Source organism: Penaeus vannamei, chromosome 7 (genome assembly GCF_042767895.1).
Source record: "Penaeus vannamei isolate JL-2024 chromosome 7, ASM4276789v1, whole genome shotgun sequence".
Classification (NCBI taxonomy): Eukaryota; Metazoa; Arthropoda; class Malacostraca; order Decapoda; family Penaeidae; genus Penaeus; species Penaeus vannamei.
In genome coordinates, this window is record NC_091555.1 from 2,341,169 (window position 1) to 2,346,168 (window position 5,000).

At 35.3% G+C, this 5,000-nt stretch overlaps 1 protein-coding gene across 5 annotated transcripts in view; it reads left to right on the forward strand.

Moving 5' to 3' along the window:
• Positions 1-5,000, forward strand: part of LOC113816026 (coiled-coil domain-containing protein 28B) — a 25,086-nt gene that overhangs the window by 458 nt on the left and 19,628 nt on the right. The window lies entirely within an intron of this gene.

Sequence of the window (5,000 nt, forward strand, 5' to 3'; positions counted from 1 at the left end):
AATTACAGTTATATAATTTGATTAGCTGTAATGTCTCTACAGTAATGTCTTTCCTTGCGTACATTTCATTGATATCTAAAAGGTGAACATTTATAGGACGGACACCTGCCAATGTTTTCGACGATTAGTGTAACTTGTCTTTGTTGATCAGGCCAGCAAACAGCTATAGCAGTTGATTGATACTGTGCTGCTACTGTGTTAGACTTACAGATCATATCAAGTTTTAATTGACTTTGGTTAACAAACAAGCTGTATAGTATTGAGAAAAGGGTGTGGTAAATATCACAGTAAGTATCTAAATTGTCATTTGATGGTATGCGTATCCGGTGATGCTCTCAGACCAATTGTCTGAGAGTAGACAATTGAATGTCTTGTTAATTTCATCTCCCATCTGCCTCATAGGCACTGATATGTTTGTGTCAATAATGTATTCCGTGTAAAGATTGTTGTGCATTAGATTAGATTAGATTAAAATAACATCTAATATACGCATTTCCAAAGAAAAGGCAGAGATAAGCAGAAGAAAAAGAAAAAGGAATAGAGAGCAGAAAAAGGCAGGCAGATTGTAAGGTAGATGTGAAAGCAGAGAGTATTAGCAAGGGATGCACTTGTATGCATTAAATTCAGTTGAGGGCATATGTGAACCTTGACATGTAACCCAATTTTTTTATATATTTGATAGCATTAGATGAACTTCAGTGTCTAAGAAGTTTTGGTTGGGTTTAGATAATGAAATGAGTATGGTTATCGGTAATAATCCAGAATAAAACTGCACAGATATGGAAAATTCAAATATCGTAAGTCATAAAGAACTCATGAAACAATACCATGGGGATAGAAAATAAGCTATGCAAAGTAAAGGGAAGCCCAGAATCACTTATCAAGTTCCCAGATCTATGGATCAAGTGATGCCATGATGCTTTGCACTCTACTATCTATATTCTGGTAAGATGAAACATGTAAACCTCCGTATCTCTTATTCTGGCAAGATATTTACTATCAAATAAGGACCCAACCGAAGCTCCATCTTGCCAAAGTGTAAATGGTGAAGATTTTTTGGTCTTTTCTAGTGCACAAAGCACTTGATGCAGTCTTATAAATTTATATGATCTTATTTATAACTAATAGTTGATTTCAGTGATGTTGGCAGAAAGAAGTGCAATTATAAAATTGTAAACTATGGTGCATAAGGATTTTGTTGTCTTTGCTGTTTTAAATAGATTTGATTATACTACACTTGAAATTTTACATTCTGATTCTACAATTTGCTATTGCTTTTTGTTATACCAAATCACTTTCATTTTTAGACATATCAATGATTTTTTTTCATACTATGATAAAATTTTCCTAATTGCAGAAAATACGCCATAAGGTGTATTTTCAGTAAAGGACTACATAGTCCTTTACTGAGTGTAGAATTTGAAGGTGATTTCCTTATTGTAAAATGCATTTCTTTGCATGTGAATATGAACATTCATTCTATTTATAGCATGTTATTTGTATATTCCAGCACTTGAAAACACTTCAGTGGACTTGTTTAGATATAATGAATGATAATTTTCTTTTTTGACAGATTCTAAACAAATGTATAATGCTGATGTTTATTTTGTGTTTTTGAATTAAAGTAAAAGAATATGCCCATTACATTGTTAGTCAGTCTATATTTTATATATTCAGCATAATGTAGTACATTTCTTCAAGAAACATTTCTATTTGCTTATGGATACAAGTATTCTATAAATCAAATTGTTTACCATGATTTAACAAGAAATGTTATGGAAGAAGTTGAATGTGATATGTTGTCTTTTCAGTTATAGAGAATGGAATGGATTTTTTGTCTTTTAACTGATTCTAAGGAGTTAAAAAGTGTATGTTCTCTTTCATTATGCATGACTTACTTTTTCTGTATATTCTTATTTACATGCTTTTGCACTGTGGGAGTACATAAACTGGTATGTAGCTCATCATAGATCTTAACAATTTATTCAGAATTCCTTTAGTCACAGTAGTGTAATTCTGCTATTCTTTATCAGTTGTAGATGCTTACTACTATTGCTTTTTCAGGTACGAATGTGTGTAATGTAGATGAAACCAAAGAGAAGCTAACATACTTTAGGGGCTTTTTTAGTATAAGAGAAATAAAGAATTTATCCATACGGATTATTTGGTGAGATATATTTTTAAAGTTAACCCTTTGTACACAGGTATATGTATTGTTTACTGTGAAATTTGTTGCATACAGATAGCTCCGCAAGTGCACAGGAGTCAATTAGTAGCCCAATGTGACCTCACCTGATTTCCCCATTCCTTGAATTTTCTATATTTTTTTATGCTATTAAGGCCACAGCAATTTTTTTTTTTTCCTGAATAGTGGGCAAGTCTGGTGATAATGAAATGTCGGCAGGAGGGAAAAAAAAAAGCCCCATCTTCAAAGTGTACCTCCTACCTTCCAAAGATCGGAAGTGAAGGAATGCATCAGTTCCAGCCACACCTGGAGGAAGTACAATTCTGTCTTACTATAAATCTTTTGAGGAGTTGAATGAAATCAGAATAAGAATTCTTTCATCCAGAATTTGTTATTTTGGAAATCAAAATAAAAAATGACGCAACACAAGAGAGTAAGGTTTTCCCGCCAAATATGTTTTATTTTTGTTTTGAGGACGGGAGAAACGATACCATACACAATGAATCACAGAAATTGATTTGTATTTATTTTTTGCTATTTCTTCCACGGACGTCATGATATCAATGCAAAATTGGAATAAAAAAGACGGGGTTTTTACTTTTTAAATTTTTTCCTGAAAATTAAGGTTTGTAGGCCCACTATTCAAGGAAAAAAAATTGCTGTGGCCTAAGAGTGATACTGGTATTATGGTTATTGACTTTGTGATTTTTCTGATATTATTGAAGTACTATAAGCAATAAAAAGTGAAACAAAGCATACTTAGGTGAGATGAGTACAACTTCTAATTGACTACTTGGTAACTAAGTACTTGTAGAGCCATCCATGGGTAAACACAATTCGTAAACTAAACTCACTGTGGACATGGTTTATATGACATGCCACCCCAACACGAAGGGTTAAAGACTTTTGGGATGAGGACTACTAAATGTTATTAAGAAGATATTTTTGTAAAACTTCTGTGCTGTATGAAAAAAGTACTTGTATTTGGTACTGATGTTCATTGTGGTTGGTGAAATCAGTAATTCGAAGTATAAGACAATATGCTGTTGTAGAAATATTTAATAATTTATATGCAACATGCATTGTGAAACAAAAAGTGTGATTATAAGGAAATTTGGATTTTCAGATTGCCGAAAATTCTGGTATTTCAAAATTTAAAAAATGAAAACTGTAATGTCAGGAAGTTTAGATTATTTGATATTATTATTTTGATACAATGTGGATCCCCAAAGAGAAAAAGTTGATTTACTGTTTAATATTTTTCTTTGTATAATTATATTGCTCCGAGCTTGTTTTAGGTATTTTGTTGTCATTAATCAGAGTTTATCATATACAATGTTGTGCATCCTAGAATGTCTGATTGGATATTCACCAAAAGAACAGATGAACACTTATAAGAAGCACCTTTTCTCTGAAGTATTATCTGTCATCCATAGTATTTGTGTTTATAATGTCTAAAAGAAATGGGGTACTTCAAGAAAATGTAACGAAACTTTATAACTACATACATGCTCCAAATATGTGTTGTTATTTTTTAGAATTTCTATTTTCCTTTTTTTAAAAGTTATATATATATATTTTTTGCTTGTTCCTTCCCAATACCTTGCTCGTTCTTTCCTCTTCCATATCTTCTTCATTCCCTTCTTATATCCCTTTCCTAAGGTGTAAGATCCGTGCTGAAAGGATGTAAGGCTGGCTTTGTGTTGATCACGAATGGCCTCCGGGAGCCATGGGTATGGTATTCCCTTGGTTAATTGCCTAGCCCTTACACCTTATGGGGACCCTGAGGGATAGACCGTTTCTATTCCCCAGTTTATTCAGGTTCACCATGGCCAATAAAGAAGATTCTTTACCCTTAATAGGGGCATTAACTCACGACATCTCACATATGAGACACCCAGAAAAAAAAATTGTCGGGTGTCCCGCAGGTGTGACGCTGTATTGGGACTTGCGCTCCGACTCAGCAGCGGGCCGTGATGGGCGCGTAGGCAGAGTCTGGGCCAGCTTTGCACGCCGATTTTGTAGCCGCCCGGAAACTTTTATTTTTAACTTCAAAATATAACGGTGTTAGTGGGTGAAGGCTTGCCCCTTCATCTGCAAGCCTATCAAAATTTGATTTTGATCGTTTTCAGACCCTTACCCCTCTTTTGATCATGGCTCCGACCACTAATGCTAATACCCCCTCTTTGACGCTTACGAACAACTCTAACCATTCCAAAACACCCACCCAGGTTATTACTCAACCTCTAACGAAGCACCCCTTCCTCTCTCCCAACATTCTTCTCTTCATCTGCTGCACAGTCCTCTTCAATGTCTACCCCCTTTTCCCTTATTACTACTCGTCATCCTTATTGTCCTCCCCCCACAGGACTACTCCACCCCACAACACCCCATCCTCCTCTTACCCTCGTCCTTCTACGGCCTCTACCTCTGCAAACCTGAGTACTCTCTTTGGAACAGCCAAGTGGGATTGATTTGTCAACCTGGTCATGACCGTTCAAATTGCCCTGCTCAGTCACGCCCATGTGCCAATTGTGGAGACTCCCATAATGTATTTTATAGAAGCTACCCTGCCTAAAAGCTCAAATGTGAGGTAGCATTCCTGATTTAAACTAGGCCGAACAAGAAGCATAACAATGAGGTTTTTCTCTATCAATTTATCCCAAAACAGTCCTTTGCTCTGCTCCCCCACCATCTTCACAAGATATTTCTGCATCTCTTCAGGTATTTCTCCCCTATATGCAAAACCATCCTTCATCTATGTGCCCTATACCCCAGTCAAATTAATTTTCCAGTCTAAATCCAGATACTCCAA